The following is a 12500-nucleotide window of genomic DNA, read 5'->3' on the forward strand; positions in this document are numbered from 1 at the left end:
GAGAGAGAGAGATAATAGAATTTATACTATATACTTAATAAAAGAATAAATCATCCCTTTATCTTCAATAAATAAAGCAGATGTGTGGTTTCAAACTTAAGGGCTCATCTTTGCTATATTTACACTAAACTATTGTTAGGAAAATAAAAATGAATCAATCTCTGAATCTAAAAACTACTATTTTCCTTTCTTTTATTTTTTTCCACACCATTAAATATACTTTGTTTTACTCTTCTTCAACGATCAAATTCTATTTGTGTAATGGCACTCAAATGCAATAAAATATTTAATCAAATCTGAAGGTAACTATTGTCATAAAAAACACAACAAAATTCGTAGAATCTGCCATCTCAAAGTTTATACGATGATTTGAAGTATTGCTTAATGGAATTATCAAAAAGTTAGAGTTTCAATGTTGGTTAATGAGGCCATTATTATAAACTAAGTAATAAACGGTATTTAATACTGTAATCATTCACTTTACCATGAAATAACTACTGTCAAGAATATCATACATTACTAAAGACTGTTAAACAAAGTTTATCGTTAAAATTCAGTTATTATGGCTTAAAGAGGAAAAAAAATAAAAAGAATTACAAGGTATGTCATTGAAGCGATACTGTTTGATGACATAGAAGGAGAATTGCATCCCAAAAACAATACTATCACAGACCAACAAAACTACTATAGCCTTCAAAGCTACTAAAATCAATGGAACTTATAAACTTCAGACTTGTTACCAATTTTTTATTTTGGGTTGATTGACATAAACTATTTTACTTACTTAGTTTTCCTTATTATTCATATATCATATTCAATTCTTTACTTAGCAGTCTACTTGTAGCAATGCTGTAATAAATAACAGCAGCAACGATCGAATGCGTGTGAATAAGTACAACAATTGAATATTTACAAAAGTTTGAACTTCTTAGGTTTCAATATGGGGTCACAGTCGATATTAAACTACCTGGGCACCTTTTCGTATTGAACCTTATCAAATTACGGGCAATATAATTAGAATTAGGCACCACGTAGTGATAAGTATAGTAACTGAAGATCTAAATTCAATGAGTTGTCACAGTTATAGAAAAGTTAATAGAACATGAACAGAGAGCTGAGTGAATTGCGGCTGCCAAAATCCCATCCCCACAAAAAAAAAAAAAAAAAAAAAAAAAATATTTGACTCAAGCCCCAGATCAAATTTACAGGAGTTGTTTAACTATATTTAGAAAAAAAAAATATTGCTTAAAACTTTCCATTGATATATAGTTTAGCAAGTTCCATATGCATTCATAATCAGAAAGAGAAAATACCTAGAATTATCTAGATGTAAACTGTTATATGCGGCCGAAGAGAGGTAGAATGTCAAAATGTTCAATGTGTCTCATATTCAACATTTTATATTCATATCAGGGATAAGAAATGCAAATCCCCCCCCCCCCCGCCCCTTTTTTAAGGGGGGGGGGGCTCATACAAGTTAAGACGAGGTCAGAGGCTTAAGACCTAATATGAAAACAATATTCAAAACATGGCACTAGTTACCTCCAGAAGATTACCTCATAATTTCTCCAGCAAGTTTAATAAAGCTTTTCATAAGTTTCCACATAATTCTGCTCATGTACATATGTTAGCTAAACAAAAGATTTCACGTAATTTGGGTGACAGTATTTTGATCTTGGGCTTTAAGCCACATTGTTGAAAAATTTATAATTAAACTTACTCTTCTCTAGAGATTCACCTAATGACATTTTCTTTTTTCATCGATTGAACTTCAACTTTTGAATTAGGTGATTTAACCCTATGGTACCGGCATAAAAAACAAACAAATGTACGATAAAGTAAAATTTAAAAAAGAAACGTCAGTAACAAGAAAAAAAAAAAGTATGAACTATCTTTGCATATTTTCTCTGGACAGGATTAGATTTATTTTTCCATCTTTGGGAGTATCCATCGCGATTAGTGTTTTTCACGAAAATTTTTCCTCCGCATAGCCTAAGTAACCTTTAAAAATCTTTTTTATTATTTTTTTACGGCATATTTTACTAATATTCCCTTTCCTTCACTTTATAACTCTCTGCTGTTGCTTACTATCTTACTATTTTCTCCTTTCCTTACGAATTGTCTTGAATTCTGTTAATATATATTAAGACATCTGGCAATCAAATCAGTTCAATGTCATTGTAATAATTCTTTTAAGAAATTGACTCTCCCCTTTTCACTCCAGATATCATATAATTTAATAGAATCTCTTGCTTCAAAAACTCTTTATGTCATATTTGTCTTTGAGAGATCATATGGTTAAAAAAAAAAAAAACTCACATAAGTATTAAGTATATTATATCTCGAAGCTTTATTTCATTTTCCCATTTATTGAAGCCTTCTTTGTCTGTTTACAGCATTTTCTTTTTTTTCGGTTGCATAATCCTTTACAAAGCTCCATAATTGATAAAAGAATTCAGTAACTAATAATAATAATAATAATAATAATAATAATAATAATAATAATAATAATAATAATAATAATAATAATAATAATAATAATAATAATAATAATAATGGAAAAAGCAGATATAATAGTTTTAACAATAATAATTAATTTAATGTATCGAATCAAAACTAATTTTCTATCAAGTACTGTCTTCCTAAACCTCTTTTTTTCTACTGTGCAATCACTTTTTTTTTCTAACAGGCAATTTCTCATTCAATGTTCTATTGAGCCGAAAAAAACATCCTCTCATTGTTTACAAAGCTCAAGTGCAGAGACATGACATTTCACTTCTACTTTTACTTTTATCACCAAACGTTTTACCGCTATTCATTTTTTTCCTCTTTAAAAAAACGTAGTATTTTACCGATTACGAAGGTTTCTTGCCATTTTGAAGCTATTCTGTTTCCTGATAGGTACTTACAGATAGCATTTTATTACTAATCCGTTTTACAATTACATAAAAAATAGGCGAGGACAAGAAAACACGTTATTGAATGACATGAAATTTTTTGATTTACAAAATGAGAAAATAGGTTAATGGATAAAACACACGGAGTATAAAAGAAAATGTTGAATTATCTTTACTTTTTGCCCCATGCTATAAAACTTTCAAAATATTCACCTTCCCAAACAATACCAAATCATCCTTATTGTTATCATTATCAGTATCATTATTGATGATGAAGTATTGTTATTCTTTTTATGATTTGTTTACAATATCTTTGTACAGCCTGCTCTTTTTTTTTTTTACGTTCTTTAACCCAGGAACAGGATTAAGAACACAGAGATGTTTGAAACGTTGTTATTTATTGGTGATGGAAATAAATCTAGAAATGTTTGCCGTTGGCGTAATTCTCCAGTTCCTTATTAAACTGAGGTTCCCTTCCACCCACTCTGTATCGGATATTATTATTATTATTATTATTAATGGATATCTCACTAGTGTGGAAAATAAACGGAAAAATATAAATTAATCATGGAAATAGAAATTAAAAAAAAAAATAAGGTAATCGTCCTGCTAGCTAGGGCATCGTCACTGTCCCTTGCCTCTGCCATTCATGAACGGCCTTTAAACCTTTAAAGTCACCATCATAATTCGGGGTTATTGTACTTCTCTTTCCGAGAAGAGGTTGTTTCATTATCCATATAAAGATGTTTCACTGAACAGGTATAGCCAGTGGAATTTCGTGTGATCATATTGTCCGCTATTGTAACAAAATATGAAATTGCCTCTTTATTGTCATCTTGCTTTTAGCCCACATAAATATTGTATACTTAAGCAATATTCCAATCATATCAAACAATTATATAACGATTCTTATTCTAGTTTTGATTAGTGTTAATTAATTATGGCGTAGAGAAACTAATACGGCCATCATTTCCACGTGTAGTCTATCGTGAGGTTTCATATTTAGAAAATTATAATAAAAAATTATATGGTAGTGTAAAACTACTGAAAATTATTTTCAGCAAATGTTGCTTGAAGTGAAGCTAATATACTTTTTCAAAATATCTATTTTATCAGTCAGATATATCTAGTCTGGCTATCTCCACCTGTCTATTTCGACAGGAAACTTTATTTAGTCTATTATGACTTCTCTCTAGAGATTACAACGTACAACTCTCCACGCATATCATTTGCATTGAAATTAGCCAGGCTATTAAACCGTCCAGTACCGTGGTTTTTCATCCTTTCCACTGATGAATTCAGTAATGATCTTCTCTGTAGTATCGCTAATAGCCCATCGCGGAAGTTTATATAAAGCTTTCAAATCAGTATCTAGCTTTCTCAATTCTATTCGGCTAATATTCCCCCATATCTGTGTTATTTATTTAATAGAAGACACTCTGATAAATATTTTTTGGTAATAGGAATGTTTCCTCAATTGTAACATCAACAATTATATCAATATCTACAACAATAGTAGTTACTACGACAACAGTTGCAAAAAAAAAAAAAAAATCTATTATCACTTGCCTATTTCATATACATTTGAATGTCATATATCTGCATTAAAATCTTGAAAACGATGTAAATTTATTTTTAATTCGTTGTCAAAGTGAGTCTGTTTCTATATATACTGATCTCTGCGTTTCTCTGTTCCTTATCCTGGCAAACAATAATACTAATTTACCTACCCTGCAACGGACATTGTGGAACACTGAACGCTAAAGCTCTCTCCAGAAAATATTAATTTCTGTAACTAAATTATAGTCTTGCTTCTCTCACATCAAACTCGGATGGAAACAACTGAATAATGTTTCTCTATCTCATTATAATGACTGAACCGAATCCTGCTTTTCTCTGTCTACATGTGGCCGTAATTTTCGTCTTTCATTCATTTCCTTTAGACCATGATAATTTATGAATATTTTAGCATTAGTTCGTTTTTCTATTAAAGGGTGATACACTTAACATATAATAGCTTCGCTACTTCAATCATTATCTAACCGGTAAGTTTAAGATGACACCTAAGTTCAGGAAATTGCCATATTTTATATTTCCATCAGTCTTGAAAACTATATAAATTTAGTTTTATTTCATTGTCGAAGTGAATATGTTTCTATTCATACTGGTGTCAACGATTCTCTTGTTTATTCTGGCAAACACTAATACTAATTCACCTACCCTGCAACGAACGTAGTGGAACACTGAACACCAAAAGCTCTCCAGAAAACATTAATCTCTGTAACTAAATCACAGTCTTGGTTCTCGCACATCAAACTGGGATGGAAACAACAGAATAATGTTTCTCTATCTCTCATGGTAATGACTGAACTGAATCCTGCTTTTTTCTGCTGCGTGTGACTGTAATTTTCCTCTTTCGTTCATTTCCTTGAGTCCATGATAATTTGCGATTATTTTAGCATTAGTCCGTTTATCTATTAAAGGATGATACACCTAAGATATAATAGCTACGATTCTTCATTCATTATTTAATCGGTAAGTTTAAGATGACACCTCTGTTCAGGAATCTCGTACATTTTTCAAAGCTATCTTTAGAATATCGAAATCAACTCCAACTTATACAAACTGCCATTCATTTTCTTGTTGTACATGCTTTCTTGTCTTCTGTACTGTATGATAGAGCAATTTACTATATATACTGTCATTGAAAACTATTTAGATATGCATCTCATTACCGTAAATATTAGCGAATATTTTTTTTTCTCACAAATCCTTCTCTAATCCTTTTCTCCTCATGCGCAAAGTCCATCACCTAACTTCTTACAACCCATCCAAAACTCTTCCATCATCCTCTGTAAAAAAAATAAATAATTTCCCTTAAGAGGATTATATATTATTGAAACATAAGCCAATCTGTAACTCAATCATATCACCTTTACTCAAATTGTACCAACCGTGTGTCACAATATCGTAAATAGTAACGACATTTCATTTTGTGTATATATTATGCTTGTATCTTCGCTCTCCCCTCGCACTAAAAAGAACCTGAAATAACATGCATGTTTTTCTCACCGTTATCTGTTAACCAACGGGGTGTCGGTTTGATCCAGGAAATTTCCTGTTGCATTGAGTTTTTGTATATGAAGGAGAGTGTTCTTTAATAAAGTTACTTAGTTGCTTTCATCCTGTCCTTGAGTCACAACCTTCTCTCGGCACGTCACATTGGAGGGTTGGTACAAAATAAATTTGTTACATTTGTTTCTTGTCTGATCACTGTATCACCTAATTTGTAATGATATAGAAATTTAATGCAAAATACATCTTGCCCCTTACATATTTTTTTAAAGTGTATGAATTTTGAATTTCTTTTTTAAACAATCACGGTTCTCAAGTAATTTTATTTAATGTCTTCCACTGATGATAAACTTTCTTTTTTTTTGGCAGTTAAAACTCTGAATTTTTTTTCCTGCAAAACATTTGAATAGCTTTCTACTAGATTTTCGCATATCTCTCCACCTTCCACCCAAGATACACTTCATATAAATATTCAAACATAAATATACAGCTATCTTTTCATTTTTTTAATACTGCACTTATTTAATATATTTCAGTTTTCTTTCACCAACAGTCTAACTTTATTGTGTTGTTTCATTCCTTTACCCTACTGTCCTTAGCCTACAAAAACTCACATTTGACTGTGACTTCATCCACGTCTGTATCTTAAAAGATAACTAATATTTTGTCTAATTTCACCTCCATTTTCCTTTCACTCAGTAATAACACAAAATCTGAAAAAAATCTTTTCCTCCTACTTTATATATATATATATATATATATATATATATATATATATATATATATATATATATATATATATATATATATATATAATATCTTTAAAATTTTGCATCCATTTTTAGTCTTTGTTCACTCAACAAACTCCATATACAATATAACAACCCGATCTTGCTTTTTGAATCCGTGAGTAAAAACACTATCTTTTCTCCTACAACCACCTGATTATGCAACAGTCTTCAACCCTTACAATCTTAATTATATACTTATAAGACTAAATCTTAAAGCATTTCAACCCTTCTCGGTATTATGTGTTCTAACTTTTCTTCAACTTAGAACATCTGAATCCATTGATAAAGTAATTATTTTTTTTTATTCATAGTTCTGTCCTGAATTGATTTGTATATTACAGATGTCTTTATCAATATATACATTGCTCCAAAAAAAACCTTCTTATCTAGAAATGTAAGTGTTCTGGAATTTCAACAAGTAAATTCCTAATCTGTTAACATACGTATGTCCTCAGTGGGATACGCGATCATCTATGCGAGTTTCAATTAGGTGATACCTGCTGGGCGAGGTGAATGCAACTAGACTTTATTAAACAGTCATAAGGTTCTTAGATACCAGGACTTGCGAGCAAGAACTTCAAAAAATGTCAAACAGAATTCACATGACCTATCTGTCTTATACAAGTTGATTTATTAACAGTGCAGGGAAGAGTGATTGATAAGATTAAAAAACAGAACCGTTACCGTGTACAATCGTGGATAAGCATGGATACCCCTAAAAATTACACACACATATACACACACACACACACACACACACACATATATATATATATATATATATATATATATATATATATATATATATATATATATATATATATGTATATATATATATATATATATATATATATATATATATATATATATATATATATATATATATATATATATATATATATATATATATATATATGAAATAGGGTGCTCTTCTCTTGAAAGTCGTACCCTAGGCAAGTCATCTGGCAGGATATATGAAAGATTTAGGCAATCAATGGAGACCCAGTTTTCTTTGCAACGATTGTTAATGAAGAAAGCCTTTGGCGTACAATGTATCACGAGGTAAGGACCCGTGTACGGGGGCATTACTGGTAGCTTCCATGTGTCATTACAGAGGAAAACGTACATTGCTGAGTGCAGATCTCTAAGTATGTGTTGCTTACCTCGGGCTTGTAAGTCTGGCGACAAGCAGTAAACTTTCCCGCAACGTGACTTTAGCATTGGAGATTATCGGAGAAGGCTGTGGACGGAAAAAACTCGGGAGGAATGACAGGTTACCATACACAATCTAGCTGCCAAAACATCCAGAACATCTTTAAGAGTGGTTCTTAGTTCCAGGAGACCCAGGGAAATTTAATAAACTAGTTGAAGTCATTTCAGTGTGGCATAAAAGCTGCTTTGAGGGGTGATAAAGACGTTTTCTGATGTAGGTTGATGCCCAGGAGATTTGCTAAGGATGGCCATAATAATATTAAAAGGAAAAAGGGGTACCCCTGTCCGAAGTAATATGCCCAGGGATACCAAATCTCGCTATCCAACCATAAAGTAATCCAAATGTACATGATGCAGATGTTGCCGCTTCCATGGAAATGGCTTCAGACCAATGAGTGGAGCTGTAAATGACAGTATGTAATGATTTCCGTGTGATATGGGTAGTGGAACTAATGCATCGACATGTATGCAAAATGACACGGAGTTTGAGAAAAAGAACTCACTCCTGAATTCATGTGTCAATATACTTTGGTGGATTAGCATGAAATACATGCACGGAAACAGTGCTTAGCATCCTTCGTAATGCTGTGCCAAATGAACTTCGTCTTCAATAGCTGTGCAGTGGATCGGAGCAAGGGATGTGAAAGACCACGAATAATATGAAACACCTGTTGGCGCATGGATGCTGGTATCCATGGTCTTGTTCTACTGATACTAACATAACAGAGGTGGGTGGCGTTGGAGTCGTCTAGGGGGCCATCTTCGCAATGGTAGAATGTGTAGGATGTCTACATGTTTGGTACTCTAGATCTTTTCGTTGGTCTTCCGCTAAGGCATTGTCATATAATCCCAGGTGAATTGTGGACAATGTGTTTTATAATAGAGCATCGGCAAAGGGATTCATTTTCCCAGGGACATGTTGAAGGGTGCAATTGTATGCAGTCACGGCGGAGATATGTTGTCATTGATGAGCGGACGAGGCGTAAGACTGTCAAGTGAAAGCGTGCACCAGAGGCATATGATCTGTGTGAATTAAAGTTTAGAAACCCAATGGAAATATTTCTCACATTCTTATTAAAAGAGTATCAGCAGTTTGTCGCAATCCTACTATATATGGTTCGAGATTCAATTTTGAGAAAGAAATAAAACGAATGTAATTACAACCCCTTTTGTCTTTCTGCTGACAACCCATATCCCATGAAATGATTTTAGATGTGACCCGCTTCAGACACAGTTTTTCTTTTCCAAAATGTAGCTAGAGTGCCGGAAAGACAAGTTCACCACCAACAATTCGCAGTCGAAGTTAGAGTAGCTTCATTGCGTTTTGGACAGTTTTCTACGGAAGAAGGCCAATGGACAGGGCAAGCTGTTGACCACCTACTAGAGTATTGCACCATTTGCTACATCAATGGTATCATTGGAGCGAAGGATAGATGCAAGTGGCATGGGAAAATTGATAAGTCATTCTTTGTGCTGCAGACGGCCGCTTTTACAAGAGGACCCCACTTCAGGTCTTTTGGCTTGCCTTTTAGGGAAGCGAAGATGTGGGCAAGGGTGGTACCAATGGCTGGTAGGGAACAGTGATAGTAGTAGACCATGCACAAGAATTCTTGCAGTACTTTGACGGTTTAGGGCGTGGGGAAGCTCTGAACGGGTGTTACCTTCTCAGGGAGGGGGTGAACTCTTTCCGGAATAATGTGATGCCTTAGGATCAATACTTTATTGGCACCAAGGGTACACTGGTCAGACTGGACTACAAGGCCATTCTGTTGTAGGTGGTCGAGCATGATGCGTAGGTGACAGAGCTGTTCCTCTTTTGAGGAAGAGAACACGAGTATGGTGTCCACGTAACGTACTTAGAAAGGAAGGTCCCCTAAGATGTTATCCATAAGGCGTTGAAAAATGGCCTCAGCTTTACAAAGGCCAAAACAGGAGTAATTGAAGTTACATTTACCGAGGGGGGCTGTATTGTCGGTCTTGTGGATGTCTTCTGGGTTCATGGGCATCTGATAATACCCCTTCAGGAGGTCTAGCGACGAGAAAACCTTCGCTTTATGCAATAGGATGTCACGTCGGCGGGTAGTGATCTGATTCTGTCTGCATTTTCAAACGCCTACAATCCCCATATGAATGCGGGGAGCCATCTTTCTTCAGGAAGATGTGTAAAGGTGATGACCATGGGATGGAGGCCTTTTGGCAAAGCCCCATTTCTTCTATTTCGGCGAAGGTATTTACTTATGAATCAGATACTTGGAACCTTATAAATCCCTGACAACTTAGGTTAATTACATCTTGAAGAATTATAAAAAGAATGATAAATAAATAAACATGGTCAGGACACATAAGAATAACAGATAATAGATGGATAAGAAGAATAACAGGATGGGTACTTAGTAATAGCTAATGAAGCAAGGAATGGAGGAGAATACGATAGATTGACAAGATAAAAAAATTTGCGGGTATCCACTATCATAAAAGGACCATACTCAGATGCGTATGAAAGGACTTGTGTAATGCTTGTGTCTAGCAGTGTACTAGCAACAGCTGATGATGATAATGATGAAATTTATATGCAGATGCAAGAAAAGCCGTCAAATAAAGAAAATACTCAGCCTTTTTCTGCAGAAAACTTTCCTAGTCGAATCCAATTAGTGTATTTTCGAAGGCAAACTATTACTATAGTTAATTTTTTTTAGCGAGGCAGATTTGCACCGACTCGCAGTAGTACCCTTTTAGGTCGGAAAAATTGCCTGATTGCTGATTGGCTGGACAAAATAATTCTAGCTAATCAGCGATCAGGAAACTTTTCCGAGCTAAAAGGGCACCGCTGTGAGTTGGTGCAAATGTGCCTCATTAAAAGAAATTAACTATAGTGTTGTATTTGACTATGTGTCACTCCGGTCACTTTTCAGAGGGTACGTTCTTCATCCTTTGCACAAGCCACATGTCCCTTGTTGGCACCTTCCCACTTCATTCCTAAACCTGGTACTCCCATCAGCGTTGACAGCTTTACCTTTTCTAATTAAAACTGTTCCATGCCTTTTCCATAAGCTGGCTGATTAACGTACACCTGGGATTAAATTATAATTGTACCTCAGAAACACAATGAAAGGACTCCCAATACCAAATCCGTTAGACATCCTGCATATTTTTTCATTGGGAACATGATGAGTCCAACTCCCCTGGTAGGCCACTTCTATAGTTAACTGTCTCCATGCACTGACAGGTATTTCATTTGTTCCAGAGCTTTTCATACCTTTTACAATTTGTGAAGTCAAAGTTCATATGGCATAGTATTACTAAAGATGCCAAGAGTTAGGTCCATGCCTATATTTTACGTCACGCTTGAAAAATGCTTTGACACAGTGATTTGGGTTTGGTCACTTTTCAGAAATGCAGATTTCGTTTTGCCCTCATTCACATTGTTGTGATTGATCCCCTACTATCATCACAATGATACAATTACCTTTTTCCAGTCATCAATTACTATACTCGACGGCCTAAAGCCATTCATCCCCATGAGAGACATGATATCCTTCTTATTTACTGCTAGCATACTTTCCTCATGGAAAACAGGATATATCACTTCTTAGAACATCACTCCAACACGGGTGTCACTTTCATCTCTCTATTGTGGAATATCTAGAGCATGTACTAGATAACCCTACGGGTTTTCCAAACCAAAAAAAAAAAAATGTATGTGTTTGAAGTAGGTCACATCTAAAGTTATCTTATTGTGATTGGGTATTCAGCAGAAAGACAAAAGGGGTTATAACTGCATTTATTCTATATCTTTCTCGATATTGAATCTCGAACTATATGTAATAGGATTTTGGCAAACTGCTGATGATGATTTAAAGTAAATGTGAGAAAGGTTTCCATAGGTTTGCTCAACTTTGATATAACAATTTTAATAAAGAAAATTATTATTATTATTATTATTATTATTATTATTATTATTATTATTATTATTATTATTATTATTATTATTATTATTATTATTATTATTATTATTAAAGAACACACACTTTAATTCCTTGCTCCTTCATTTTGTCTGATTCATTATTGAAGAAAATTACAACACATAATTCATTAAGGGGACTCTAACAACCTTTGTTACCTACACACTAATATAACAATCTAAAGAGGAGATCAAAAGTCTGATATCTAATTAGAGTAGAATAAAAACAGCAGTATTTGATCCAGACTTAATTAACTTAAGTCCCCTCCTAGGAGTCCCTTTGTTGATAGAAACTGCATTTAAAACAACAGAGGTGGAAGAGAGTACAATGTTTTTTGAAACGTAATAATGGAAAAAATAACTAGAACAATCAAAGAAAATTATTTAGATTATTATAGAAAATAGAATAAAAGCTTTTTTCATGATCATATGTTTTCCTTTCGGATTGTTAACGTTATGAGACGTGAGCTAATTAAACCAATTAAAAAATCATTTGGGGGAATAATTTTAATAATCCGATCTTTTGTTTCGGTAAATTAATTTTGTGTTGCAACGGAAATTCAA

This window comes from Palaemon carinicauda, chromosome 1 (assembly GCF_036898095.1).
Source record: "Palaemon carinicauda isolate YSFRI2023 chromosome 1, ASM3689809v2, whole genome shotgun sequence".
NCBI classification, from domain to species: domain Eukaryota; kingdom Metazoa; phylum Arthropoda; class Malacostraca; order Decapoda; family Palaemonidae; genus Palaemon; species Palaemon carinicauda.